We start from the raw sequence: 12,422 nt of genomic DNA, 5'->3' as shown, positions 1-12,422 counted from the left end.
CAGTGGGAACACATTTGTCATATGTAAAATTCTAGAGAAGTTAAAGGGAGTCTGACAGCAGAAAGTTTGTTATTAACCTAATCCCAGTATAGTGTAGTAATTCTTGTGCACTTTCCAAATATGCCTCTGCTATGCAGCTGTGCAGGCCAAGGTTCAAGTCATTGTATCATTTCATTCACATGCAATTTGCTGTGGATTGGGGGTATAGCTCAGCGGTAGTGCATTTGACTGCAGATCAAGAGGTCCTCGGTTCAAATCCGAGTGCCCCCTTGTGCTAGTTTCTCTTGTCGGTTTGATAAACCTTTGTGTGGGTAGTTTAAGGATTGCGAATAGACAAAGGTGTTATGTAAAAATGAATTAGCACGACTGCAGCAGTGAGAACAGGTATCCTGTTTATAAAGTGCTAGAGAGGTTAAATTGAGCCTATTAGCAGAAGATTTATCATAAACCTACTTACAGTATAGTGTAGTGGTGCTCGTGCACTTTCCACTTATGTCTCTGCTATGCAGCTTCGCAGACCAGTTTTCAAGGACATGTATGATTTTCTGCAGATAAAAATGAGACGAAAGTGCTTTGCCTGGGAATCTAATGCTGAGACCAAAGCCCAGTCAAGCCAAGAGCCGCCCCCAATGCACTTTTCCCCTCGCTTTCATATGAATAAAACTGCCACTTACTTGAAAATGGGGCTCCAAAGCTGAAGAACAGAGGCATATTTGGAAACTGAAGAAGCCCCACAGCAAGGTACTTTCATTATATTTATAGCAAATTTGCTGCTGAGAAACGCCCTTTATGTGTCAGCAAGCAGGCAGACTGGCTAGAAAGCTCTGCTGGTGTACTTGGGGGGTATAGCTCAGTGGTAGAGCATTTGACTGCAGATCAAGAGATCTTCGGCTCAAATCCGAGTGCCCCCTTGTGCAAGTTTGGGTTGAAGATTTAAAAATGTCTTTTGGTTTTAACCTGCTAATGATATCATGAAAATGCTAAATGACATGATACTTCTCTAGGCATGGTCGCACTTGCCATCCTTTGGCGATTTTTTAGAATTAACCGTTAGGAGCCCATGGCAAATATTTTGGAAATCATGATTCTATCATGTCAATAAAGGAGAATTTTTTCATCTATGAAGTTCATTTGAAGATTAGAAAAGTGAAAAAGAGATTTGTCAATATAAGTCTCTTCGGGACATTTCAAGTGCTTGTAATAATGCAGTAAAGTTGAAGACACATGAAATGGAGTCTGTCATGAAAGCCAGCAGATCAGCTTAGTCCGGCAGATAGAAGGGTTAGGGTGTCTCCCTAGCCCAGGGTGTCTCCGTTGCCCAGATATCTCCGCTTTTGACAATATGCAAGTGAGCTCTTCGGATCGACCAGGGCATTCCGGTTGCTCCAAAGAGGTACATCTCCCACCGTAACGTGCTGCCCTTCGTCCCTCCCTCTTTCCCTCTGTATACCCAATTTCGACTGGCCCTGAGTTCTGTTGTACTCGCGCCTTTTCAAATTCTCGCTGGGAGACATATCTTGAATTTTTCTCTTTCATCACATACCAAAATTTATAGCACTTCCATTTCCCCATCCATGTAAATAGACGAGGGCTTTTTCTTTGGGTCAAGTACTATCGTTTAATGGTAGTATTTTGGGCTACACATTTCTCGCGATCTCAGTGTCCTAAGGTTGGGGGTATAGCTCAGTGGGAGAGCATTTGACTGCAGATCAAGAGGTCCTTGGTTCAAATCCGAGTGCCCCCTTGTTCGAGCTTCACTTGAAGCTTTTAAAAACCGTTGTGTCGATGGTTTAACGACTACGAATAGATGATGCTATTATGTAAAAATGAATTAACTCGACTGCAACAGTGGGAACACATTTGTCATATGTAAAATTCTAGAGAAGTTAAAGGGAGTCTGACAGCAGAAAGTTTGTTATTAACCTAATCCCAGTATAGTGTAGTAATTCTTGTGCACTTTCCAAATATGCCTCTGCTATGCAGCTGTGCAGGCCAAGGTTCAAGTCATTGTATCATTTCATTCACATGCAATTTGTTGTGGTTTGGGGGTATAGCTCAGCGGTAGAGCCTTTGACTGCAGATCAAGAGGTCCTCGGTTCAAATCTGAGTGCCCCCTTGTGCTAATTTCTGTTGACTGTTTGATAAACCTTTGTGTGGGTAGTTTAAGGATTGCGAATAGACAAAGGTGTTATGTAAAAATGAATTAGCACGACTGCAGCAGTGAGAACAGGTATCCTGTTTATTAAGTGCTAGAGAGGTTAAATTGAGCCTATTAGCAGAAGATTTATCATAAACCTACTTACAGTATAGTGTAGTGGTGCTCGTGCACTTTCCACTTATGTCTCTGCTATGCAGCTTCGCAGACCAGTTTTCAAGGACATGTATGATTTTCTGCAGATAAAAATGAGACGAAAGTGCTTTGCCTGGAAATCTAATGCTGAGACCAAAGCCCAGTCAAGCCAAGAGCCGCCCCCAATGCACTTTTCCCCTCGCTTTCATATGAATAAAACTGCCACTTACTTGAAAATGGGGCTCCAAAGCTGAAGAACAGAGGCATATTTGGAAACTGAAGAAGCCCCACAGCAAGGTACTTTCATTATATTTATAGCAAATTTGCTGCTGAGAAACGCCCTTTATGTGTCAGCAAGCAGGCAGACTGGCTAGAAAGCTCTGCTGGTGTACTTGGGGGGTATAGCTCAGTGGTAGAGCATTTGACTGCAGATCAAGAGGTCCTCGGTTCAAATCCGAGTGCCCCCTTGTGCAAGTTTGGGTTGAAGATTTAAAAATGTCTTTTGGTTTTAACCTGCTAATGATATCATGAAAATGCTAAATGACATGATACTTCTCTAGGCATGGTCGCACTTGCCATCCTTTGGCGATTTTTTAGAATTAACCGTTAGGAGCCCATGGCAAATATTTTGGAAATCATGATTCTATCATGTCAATAAAGGAGAATTTTTTCATCTATGAAGTTCATTTGAAGATTAGAAAAGTGAAAAAGAGATTTGTCAATATAAGTCTCTTCGGGACATTTCAAGTGCTTGTAATAATGCAGTAAAGTTGAAGACACATGAAATGGAGTCTGTCATGAAAGCCAGCAGATCAGCTTAGTCCGGCAGATAGAAGGGTTAGGGTGTCTCCCTAGCCCAGGGTGTCTCCGTTGCAAAGATATCTCCGCTTTTGACAATATGCAAGTGAGCACTTCGGATCGACCAGGGCATTCCGGTTGCTCCAAAGAGGTACATCTCCCACCGTAACGTGCTGCCCTTCGTCCCTCCCTCTTTCCCTCTGTATACCCAATTTCGACTGGCCCTGAGATCTGTTGTACTCGCGCCTTTTCAAATACTCGCTGGGAGACATTTCTTGAATTTTTCTCTTTCATCACATACCAAAATTTATAGCACTTCCATTTCCCCATCCATGTAAATAGACGAGGGCTTTTTCTTTGGGTCAAGTACTATCGTTTAATGGTAGTATTTTGGGCTACACATTTCTCGCGATCTCAGTGTCCTAAGGTTGGGGGTATAGCTCAGTGGGAGAGCATTTGACTGCAGATCAAGAGGTCCTGGGTTCAAATCCGAGTGCCCCCTTGTTCGAGCTTCACTTGAAGCTTTTAAAAACCGTTGTGTCGATGGTTTAACGACTACGAATAGATGATGCTATTATGTAAAAATGAATTAACTCGACTGCAACAGTGGGAACACATTTGTCATGTGTAAAATTCTAGAGAAGTTAAAGGGAGTCTGACAGCAGAAAGTTTGTTATTAACCTAATCCCAGTATAGTGTAGTAATTCTTGTGCACTTTCCAAATATGCCTCTGCTATGCAGCTGTGCAGGCCAAGGTTCAAGTCATTGTATCATTTCATTCACATGCAATTTGTTGTGGATTGGGGGTATAGCTCAGCGGTAGAGCATTTGACTGCAGATCAAGAGGTCCTCGGTTCAAATCCGAGTGCCCCCTTGTGCTAGTTTCTCTTGTCGGTTTGATAAACCTTTGTGTGGGTAGTTTAAGGATTGCGAATAGACAAAGGTGTTATGTAAAAATGAATTAGCACGACTGCAGCAGTGAGAACAGGTATCCTGTTTATAAAGTGCTAGAGAGGTTAAATTGAGCCTATTAGCAGAAGATTTATCATAAACCTACTTACAGTATAGTGTAGTGGTGCTCGTGCACTTTCCACTTATGTCTCTGCTATGCAGCTTCGCAGACCAGTTTTCAAGGACATGTATGATTTTCTGCAGATAAAAATGAGACGAAAGTGCTTTGCCTGGGAATCTAATGCTGAGACCAAAGCCAAGAGCCGCCCCCAATGCACTTTTCCCCTCGCTTTCATATGAATAAAACTGCCACTTACTTGAAAATGGGGCTCCAAAGCTGAAGAACAGAGGCATATTTGGAAACTGAAGAAGCCCCACAGCAAGGTACTTTCATTATATTTATAGCAAATTTGCTGCTGAGAAACGCCCTTTATGTGTCAGCAAGCAGGCAGACTGGCTATAAAGCTCTGCTGGTGTACTTGGGGGGTATAGCTCAGTGGTAGAGCATTTGACTGCAGATCAAGAGGTCCTCGGTTCAAATCCGAGTGCCCCCTTGTGCAAGTTTGGGTTGAAGATTTAAAAATGTCTTTTGGTTTTAACCTGCTAATGATATCATGAAAATGCTAAATGACATGATACTTCACTAGGCATGGTCGCACTTGCCATCCTTTGGCGATTTTTTAGAATTAACCGTTAGGAGCCCATGGCAAATATTTTGGAAATCATGATTCTATCATGTCAATAAAGGAGAATTTTTTCATCTATGAAGTTCATTTGAAGATTAGAAAAGTGAAAAAGAGATTTGTCAATATAAGTCTCTTCGGGACATTTCAAGTGCTTGTAATAATGCAGTAAAGTTGAAGACACATGAAATGGAGTCTGTCATGAAAGCCAGCAGATCAGCTTAGTCCGGCAGATAGAAGGGTTAGGGTGTCTCCCTAGCCCAGGGTGTCTCCGTTGCAAAGATATCTCCGCTTTTGACAATATGCAAGTGAGCACTTCGGATCGACCAGGGCATTCCGGTTGCTCCAAAGAGGTACATCTCCCACCGTAACGTGCTGCCCTTCGTCCCTCCCTCTTTCCCTCTGTATACCCAATTTCGACTGGCCCTGAGTTCTGTTGTACTCGCGCCTTTTCAAATTCTCGCTGGGAGACATTTCTTGAATTTTTCTCTTTCATCACATACCAAAATTTATAGCACTTCCGTTTCCCCATCCATGTAAATAGACGAGGGCTTTTTCTTTGGGTCAAGTACTATCGTTTAATGGTAGTATTTTGGGCTACACATTTCTCGCGATCTCAGTGTCCTAAGGTTGGGGGTATAGCTCAGTGGGAGAGCATTTGACTGCAGATCAAGAGGTCCTTGGTTCAAATCCGAGTGCCCCCTTGTTCGAGCTTCACTTGAAGCTTTTAAAAACCGTTGTGTCGATGGTTTAACGACTACGAATAGATGATGCTATTATGTAAAAATGAATTAACTCGACTGCAACAGTGGGAACACATTTGTCATATGTAAAATTCTAGAGAAGTTAAAGGGAGTCTGACAGCAGAAAGTTTGTTATTAACCTAATCCTAGTATAGTGTAGTAATTCTTGTGCACTTTCCAAATATGCCTCTGCTATGCAGCTGTGCAGGCCAAGGTTCAAGTCATTGTATCATTTCATTCACATGCAATTTGTTGTGGATTGGGGGTATAGCTCAGCGGTAGAGCATTTGACTGCAGATCAAGAGGTCCTCAGTTCAAATCCGAGTGCCCCCTTGTGCTAGTTCCTCTTGACGGTTTGATAAACCTTTGTGTGGGTAGTTTAAGGATTGCGAATAGACAAAGGTGTTATGTAAAAATGAATTAGCACGACTGCAGCAGTGAGAACAGGTATCCTGTTTATAAAGTGCTAGAGAGGTTAAATTGAGCCTATTAGCAGAAGATTTATCATAAACCTACTTACAGTATAGTGTAGTGGTGCTCGTGCACTTTCCACTTATGTCTCTGCTATGCAGCTTCGCAGACCAGTTTTCAAGGACATGTATGATTTTCTGCAGATAAAAATGAGACGAAAGTGCTTTGCCTGGGAATCTAATGCTGAGACCAAAGCCCAGTCAAGCCAAGAGCCGCCCCCAATGCACTTTTCCCCTCGCTTTCATATGAATAAAACTGCCACTTACTTGAAAATGGGGCTCCAAAGCTGAAGAACAGAGGCATATTTGGAAACTGAAGAAGCCCCACAGCAAGGTACTTTCATTATATTTATAGCAAATTTGCTGCTGAGAAACGCCCTTTATGTGTCAGCAAGCAGGCAGACTGGCTAGAAAGCTCTGCTGGTGTACTTGGGGGGTATAGCTCAGTGGTAGAGCATTTGACTGCAAATCAAGAGGTCCTCGGTTCAAATCCGAGTGCCCCCTTGTGCAAGTTTGGGTTGAAGATTTAAAAATGTCTTTTGGTTTTAACCTGCTAATGATATCATGAAAATGCTAAATGACATGATACTTCTCTAGGCATGGTCGCACTTGCCATCCTTTGGCGATTTTTTAGAATTAACCGTTAGGAGCCCATGGCAAATATTTTGGAAATCATGATTCTATCATGTCAATAAAGGAGAATTTTTTCATCTATGAAGTTCATTTGAAGATTAGAAAAGTGAAAAAGAGATTTGTCAATATAAGTCTCTTCGGGACATTTCAAGTGCTTGTAATAATGCAGTAAAGTTGAAGACACATGAAATGGAGTCTGTCATGAAAGCCAGCAGATCAGCTTAGTCCGGCAGATAGAAGGGTTAGGGTGTCTCCCTAGCCCAGGGTGTCACCGTTGCAAAGATATCTCCGCTTTTGACAATATGCAAGTGAGCACTTCGGATCGACCAGGGCATTCCGGTTGCTCCAAAGAGGTACATCTCCCACCGTAACGTGCTGCCCTTCGTCCATCCCTCTTTCCCTCTGTATACCCAATTTCGACTGGCCCTGAGATCTGTTGTACTCGCGCCTTTTCAAATTCTCGCTGGGAGACATTTCTTGAATTTTTCTCTTTCATCACATACCAAAATTTATAGCACTTCCATTTCCCCATCCATGTAAATAGACGAGGGCTTTTTCTTTGGGTCAAGTACTATCGTTTAATGGTAGTATTTTGGGCTACACATTTCTCGCGATCTCAGTGTCCTAAGGTTGGGGGTATAGCTCAGTGGGAGAGCATTTGACTGCAGATCAAGAGGTCCTTGGTTCAAATCCGAGTGCCCCCTTGTTCGAGCTTCACTTGAAGCTTTTAAAAACCGTTGTGTCGATGGTTTAACGACTACGAATAGATGATGCTATTATGTAAAAATGAATTAACTCGACTGCAACAGTGGGAACACATTTGTCATATGTAAAATTCTAGAGAAGTTAAAGGGAGTCTGACAGCAGAAAGTTTGTTATTAACCTAATCCCAGTATAGTGTAGTAATTCTTGTGCACTTTCCAAATATGCCTCTGCTATGCAGCTGTGCAGGCCAAGGTTCAAGTCATTGTATCATTTTATTCACATGCAATTTGTTGTGGATTGGGGGTATAGCTCAGCGGTAGAGCATTTGACTGCAGATCAAGAGGTCCTCGGTTCAAATCCGAGTGCCCACTTGTGCTAGTTTCTCTTGACGGTTTGATAAACCTTTGTGTGGGTAGTTTAAGGATTGCGAATAGACAAAGGTGTTATGTAAAAATGAATTAGCACGACTGCAGCAGTGAGAACAGGTATCCTGTTTATAAAGTGCTAGAGAGGTTAAATTGAGCCTATTAGCAGAAGAATTATCATAAACCTACTTACAGTATAGTGTAGTGGTGCTCGTGCACTTTCCACTTATGTCTCTGCTATGCAGCTTCGCAGACCAGTTTTCAAGGACATGTATGATTTTCTGCAGATAAAAATGAGACGAAAGTGCTTTGCCTGGGAATCTAATGCTGAGACCAAAGCCCAGTCAAGCCAAGAGCCGCCCCCAATGCACTTTTCCCCTCGCTTTCATATGAATAAAACTGCCACTTACTTGAAAATGGGGCTCCAAAGCTGAAGAACAGAGGCATATTTGGAAACTGAAGAAGCCCCACAGCAAGGTACTTTCATTATATTTATAGCAAATTTGCTGCTGAGAAACGCCCTTTATGTGTCAGCAAGCAGGCAGACTGGCTAGAAAGCTCTGCTGGTGTACTTGGGGGGTATAGCTCAGTGGTAGAGCATTTGACTGCAGATCAAGAGGTCCTCGGTTCAAATCCGAGTGCCCCCTTGTGCAAGTTTGGGTTGAAGATTTAAAAATGTCTTTTGGTTTTAACCTGCTAATGATATCATGAAAATGCTAAATGACATGATACTTCTCTAGGCATGGTCGCACTTGCCATCCTTTGGCGATTTTTTAGAATTAACCGTTAGGAGCCCATGGCAAATATTTTGGAAATCATGATTCTATCATGTCAATAAAGGAGAATTTTTTCATCTATGAAGTTCATTTCAAGATTAGAAAAGTGAAAAAGAGATTTGTCAATATAAGTCTCTTCGGGACATTTCAAGTGCTTGTAATAATGCAGTAAAGTTGAAGACACATGAAATGGAGTCTGTCATGAAAGCCAGCAGATCAGCTTAGTCCGGCAGATAGAAGGGTTAGGGTGTCTCCCTAGCCCAGGGTGTCTCCGTTGCCCAGATATCTCCGCTTTTGACAATATGCAAGTGAGCTCTTCGGATCGACCAGGGCATTCCGGTTAGTCCAAAGAGGTACATCTCCCACCGTAACGTGCTGCCCTTCGTCCCTCCCTCTTTCCCTCTGTATACCCAATTTCGACTGGCCCTGAGTTCTGTTGTACTCGCCCCTTTTCAAATTCTCGCTGGGAGACATATCTTGAATTTTTCTTTTTCATCACATACCAAAATTTATAGCACTTCCATTTCCCCATCCATGTAAATAGACGAGGGCTTTTTCTTTGGGTCAAGTAGTATCGTTAAATGGCAGTATTTTGGGGTACACATTTCTCGCGATCTCTGTGTCCTAAGGTTGGGGGTATAGCTCAGTGGGAGAGCATTTGACTGCAGATCAAGAGGTCCTTGGTTCAAATCCGAGTGCCCCCTTGTTCGAGCTTCACTTGAAGCTTTTAAAAACCGTTGTGTCGATGGTTTAACGACTACGAATAGATGATGCTATTATGTAAAAATGAATTAACTCGACTGCAACAGTGGGAACACATTTGTCATGTGTAAAATTCTAGAGAAGTTAAAGGGAGTCTGACAGCAGAAAGTTTGTTATTAACCTAATCCCAGTATAGTGTAGTAATTCTTGTGCACTTTCCAAATATGCCTCTGCTATGCAGCTGTGCAGGCCAAGGTTCAAGTCATTGTATCATTTCATTCACATGCAATTTGTTGTGGATTGGGGGTATAGCTCAGCGGTAGAGCTTTTGACTGCAGATCAAGAGGTCCTCAGTTCAAATCCGAGTGCCTCCTTGTGCTAGTTTCTCTTGTCGGTTTGATAAACCTTTGTGTGGGTAGTTTAAGGATTGCGAATAGACAAAGGTGTTATGTAAAAATGAATTAGCACGACTGCAGCAGTGAGAACAGGTATCCTGTTTATAAAGTGCTAGAGAGGTTAAATTGAGCCTATTAGCAGAAGATTTATCATAAACCTACTTACAGTATAGTGTAGTGGTGCTCGTGCACTTTCCACTTATGTCTCTGCTATGCAGCTTCGCAGACCAGTTTTCAAGGACATGTATGATTTTCTGCAGATAAAAATGAGACGAAAGTGCTTTGCCTGGAAATCTAATGCTGAGACCAAAGCCCAGTCAAGCCAAGAGCCGCCCCCAATGCACTTTTTCCCTCGCTTTCATATGAATAAAACTGCCACTTACTTGAAAATGGGGCTCCAAAGCTGAAGAACAGAGGCATATTTGGAAACTGAAGAAGCCCCACAGCAAGGTACTTTCATTATATTTATAGCAAATTTGCTGCTGAGAAACGCCCTTTATGTGTCAGCAAGCAGGCAGACTGGCTAGAAAGCTCTGCTGGTGTACTTGGGGGGTATAGCTCAGTGGTAGAGCATTTGACTGCAGATCAAGAGGTCCTCGGTTCAAATCCGAGTGCCCCCTTGTGCAAGTTTGGGTTGAAGATTTAAAAATGTCTTTTGGTTTTAACCTGCTAATGATATCATGAAAATGCTAAATGACATGATACTTCTCTAGGCATGGTCGCACTTGCCATCCTTTGGCGATTTTTTAGAATTAACCGTTAGGAGCCCATGGCAAATATTTTGGAAATCATGATTCTATCATGTCAATAAAGGAGAATTTTTTCATCTATGAAGTTCATTTGAAGATTAGAAAAGTGAAAAAGAGATTTGTCAATATAAGTCTCTTCGGGACATTTCAAGTGCTTGTAATAATGCAGTAAAGTTGAAGACACATGAAATGGAGTCTGTCATGAAAGCCAGCAGATCAGCTTAGTCCGGCAGATAGAAGGGTTAGGGTGTCTCCCTAGCCCAGGGTGTCTCCGTTGCAAAGATATCTCCGCTTTTGACAATATGCAAGTGAGCACTTCGGATCGACCAGGGCATTCCGGTTGCTCCAAAGAGGTACATCTCCCACCGTAACGTGCTGCCCTTCGTCCATCCCTCTTTCCCTCTGTATACCCAATTTCGACTGGCCCTGAGATCTGTTGTACTCGCGCCTTTTCAAATTCTCGCTGGGAGACATTTCTTGAATTTTTCTCTTTCATCACATACCAAAATTTATAGCACTTCCGTTTCCCCATCCATGTAAATAGACGAGGGCTTTTTCTTTGGGTCAAGTACTATAGTTTAATGGTAGTATTTTGGGCTACACATTTCTCGCGATCTCAGTGTCCTAAGGTTGGGGGTATAGCTCAGTGGGAGAGCATTTGACTGCAGATCAAGAGGTCCTTGGTTCAAATCCGAGTGCCCCCTTGTTCGAGCTTCACTTGAAGCTTTTAAAAACCGTTGTGTCGATGGTTTAACGACTACGAATAGATGATGCTATTATGTAAAAATGAATTAACTCGACTGCAACAGTGGGAACACATTTGTCATATGTAAAATTCTAGAGAAGTTAAAGGGAGTCTGACAGCAGAAAGTTTGTTATTAACCTAATCCCAGTATAATGTAGTAATTCTTGTGCACTTTCCAAATATGCCTCTGCTATGCAGCTGTGCAGGCCAAGGTTCAAGTCATTGTATCATTTCATTCACATGCAATTTGTTGTGGATTGGGGGTATAGCTCAGCGGTAGAGCATTTGACTGCAGATCAAGAGGTCCTCGGTTCAAATCCGAGTGCCCCCTTGTGCTAGTTCCTCTTGACGGTTTGATAAACCTTTGTGTGGGTAGTTTACGGATTGCGAATAGACAAAGGTGTTATGTAAAAATAAATTAGCACGACTGCAGCAGTGAGAACAGGTATCCTGTTTATAAAGTGCTAGAGAGGTTAAATTGAGCCTATTAGCAGAAGATTTATCATAAACCTACTTACAGTATAGTGTAGTGGTGCTCGTGCACTTTCCACTTATGTCTCTGCTATGCAGCTTCGCAGACCAGTTTTCAAGGACATGTATGATTTTCTGCAGATAAAAATGAGACGAAAGTGCTTTGCCTGGAAATCTAATGCTGAGACCAAAGCCCAGTCAAGCCAAGAGCCGCCCCCAATGCACTTTTCCCCTCGCTTTCATATGAATAAAACTGCCACTTACTTGAAAATGGTGCTCCAAAGCTGAAGAACAGAGGCATATTTGGAAACTGAAGAAGCCCCACAGCAAGGTACTTTCATTATATTTATAGCAAATTTGCTGCTGAGAAACGCCCTTTATGTGTCAGCAAGCAGGCAGACTGGCTAGAAAGCTCTGCTGGTGTACTTGGGGGGTATAGCTCAGTGGTAGAGCATTTGACTGCAGATCAAGAGGTCCTCGGTTCAAATCCGAGTGCCCCCTTGTGCAAGTTTGGGTTGAAGATTTAAAAATGTCTTTTGGTTTTAACCTGCTAATGATATCATGAAAATGCTAAATGACATGATACTTCTCTAGGCATGGTCGCACTTGCCATCCTTTGGCGATTTTTTAGAATTAACCGTTAGGAGCCCATGGCAAATATTTTGGAAATCATGATTCTATCATGTCAATAAAGGAGAATTTTTTCATCTATGAAGTTCATTTGAAGATTAGAAAAGTGAAAAAGAGATTTGTCAATATAAGTCTCTTCGGGACATTTCAAGTGCTTGTAATAATGCAGTAAAGTTGAAGACACATGAAATGGAGTCTGTCATGAAAGCCAGCAGATCAGCTTAATCCGGCAGATAGAAGGGTTAGGGTGTCTCCCTAGCCCAGGGTGTCTCCGTTGCAAAGATATCTCCGCTTTTGACAATATGCAAGTGAGCTC

General features: G+C 42.3%; 20 non-coding genes across 20 annotated transcripts; all 20 read left to right on the top strand.

Annotated features, from left to right (window-relative positions):
- The first annotated feature begins 198 nt into the window (after positions 1-198).
- Positions 199-270, top strand: TRNAC-GCA (transfer RNA cysteine (anticodon GCA)). The gene has a single exon. It is a non-coding gene; the product is annotated as a tRNA-Cys (tRNA).
- A 569-nt stretch (positions 271-839) lies between these two features.
- Positions 840-911, top strand: TRNAC-GCA (transfer RNA cysteine (anticodon GCA)). Its single transcript has one exon. It is a non-coding gene; the product is annotated as a tRNA-Cys (tRNA).
- A 761-nt stretch (positions 912-1,672) lies between these two features.
- On the top strand, positions 1,673-1,744 carry TRNAC-GCA (transfer RNA cysteine (anticodon GCA)). Its single transcript has one exon. It is a non-coding gene; the product is annotated as a tRNA-Cys (tRNA).
- Positions 1,745-2,044: 300 nt separating this feature from the next.
- Positions 2,045-2,116, top strand: TRNAC-GCA (transfer RNA cysteine (anticodon GCA)). Its single transcript has one exon. It is a non-coding gene; the product is annotated as a tRNA-Cys (tRNA).
- A 569-nt stretch (positions 2,117-2,685) lies between these two features.
- Positions 2,686-2,757, top strand: TRNAC-GCA (transfer RNA cysteine (anticodon GCA)). The gene has a single exon. It is a non-coding gene; the product is annotated as a tRNA-Cys (tRNA).
- A 761-nt stretch (positions 2,758-3,518) lies between these two features.
- On the top strand, positions 3,519-3,590 carry TRNAC-GCA (transfer RNA cysteine (anticodon GCA)). Its single transcript has one exon. It is a non-coding gene; the product is annotated as a tRNA-Cys (tRNA).
- Positions 3,591-3,890: 300 nt separating this feature from the next.
- TRNAC-GCA (transfer RNA cysteine (anticodon GCA)) lies at positions 3,891-3,962 on the top strand. The gene has a single exon. It is a non-coding gene; the product is annotated as a tRNA-Cys (tRNA).
- Positions 3,963-4,521: 559 nt separating this feature from the next.
- TRNAC-GCA (transfer RNA cysteine (anticodon GCA)) lies at positions 4,522-4,593 on the top strand. The gene has a single exon. It is a non-coding gene; the product is annotated as a tRNA-Cys (tRNA).
- Positions 4,594-5,354: 761 nt separating this feature from the next.
- TRNAC-GCA (transfer RNA cysteine (anticodon GCA)) lies at positions 5,355-5,426 on the top strand. The gene has a single exon. It is a non-coding gene; the product is annotated as a tRNA-Cys (tRNA).
- Positions 5,427-5,726: 300 nt separating this feature from the next.
- TRNAC-GCA (transfer RNA cysteine (anticodon GCA)) lies at positions 5,727-5,798 on the top strand. Its single transcript has one exon. It is a non-coding gene; the product is annotated as a tRNA-Cys (tRNA).
- Positions 5,799-6,367: 569 nt separating this feature from the next.
- On the top strand, positions 6,368-6,439 carry TRNAC-GCA (transfer RNA cysteine (anticodon GCA)). Its single transcript has one exon. It is a non-coding gene; the product is annotated as a tRNA-Cys (tRNA).
- A 761-nt stretch (positions 6,440-7,200) lies between these two features.
- Positions 7,201-7,272, top strand: TRNAC-GCA (transfer RNA cysteine (anticodon GCA)). Its single transcript has one exon. It is a non-coding gene; the product is annotated as a tRNA-Cys (tRNA).
- A 300-nt stretch (positions 7,273-7,572) lies between these two features.
- TRNAC-GCA (transfer RNA cysteine (anticodon GCA)) lies at positions 7,573-7,644 on the top strand. Its single transcript has one exon. It is a non-coding gene; the product is annotated as a tRNA-Cys (tRNA).
- Positions 7,645-8,213: 569 nt separating this feature from the next.
- Positions 8,214-8,285, top strand: TRNAC-GCA (transfer RNA cysteine (anticodon GCA)). Its single transcript has one exon. It is a non-coding gene; the product is annotated as a tRNA-Cys (tRNA).
- Positions 8,286-9,046: 761 nt separating this feature from the next.
- Positions 9,047-9,118, top strand: TRNAC-GCA (transfer RNA cysteine (anticodon GCA)). The gene has a single exon. It is a non-coding gene; the product is annotated as a tRNA-Cys (tRNA).
- A 300-nt stretch (positions 9,119-9,418) lies between these two features.
- On the top strand, positions 9,419-9,490 carry TRNAC-GCA (transfer RNA cysteine (anticodon GCA)). Its single transcript has one exon. It is a non-coding gene; the product is annotated as a tRNA-Cys (tRNA).
- A 569-nt stretch (positions 9,491-10,059) lies between these two features.
- On the top strand, positions 10,060-10,131 carry TRNAC-GCA (transfer RNA cysteine (anticodon GCA)). Its single transcript has one exon. It is a non-coding gene; the product is annotated as a tRNA-Cys (tRNA).
- A 761-nt stretch (positions 10,132-10,892) lies between these two features.
- TRNAC-GCA (transfer RNA cysteine (anticodon GCA)) lies at positions 10,893-10,964 on the top strand. The gene has a single exon. It is a non-coding gene; the product is annotated as a tRNA-Cys (tRNA).
- A 300-nt stretch (positions 10,965-11,264) lies between these two features.
- Positions 11,265-11,336, top strand: TRNAC-GCA (transfer RNA cysteine (anticodon GCA)). The gene has a single exon. It is a non-coding gene; the product is annotated as a tRNA-Cys (tRNA).
- A 569-nt stretch (positions 11,337-11,905) lies between these two features.
- On the top strand, positions 11,906-11,977 carry TRNAC-GCA (transfer RNA cysteine (anticodon GCA)). Its single transcript has one exon. It is a non-coding gene; the product is annotated as a tRNA-Cys (tRNA).
- Positions 11,978-12,422: the final 445 nt, after the last annotated feature.

Source organism: Leptodactylus fuscus, chromosome 1, assembly GCF_031893055.1.
Source record: "Leptodactylus fuscus isolate aLepFus1 chromosome 1, aLepFus1.hap2, whole genome shotgun sequence".
Lineage (NCBI taxonomy): Eukaryota > Metazoa > Chordata > Amphibia > Anura > Leptodactylidae > Leptodactylus > Leptodactylus fuscus.
This window is presented reverse-complemented; position numbering and strand designations above follow the sequence as displayed.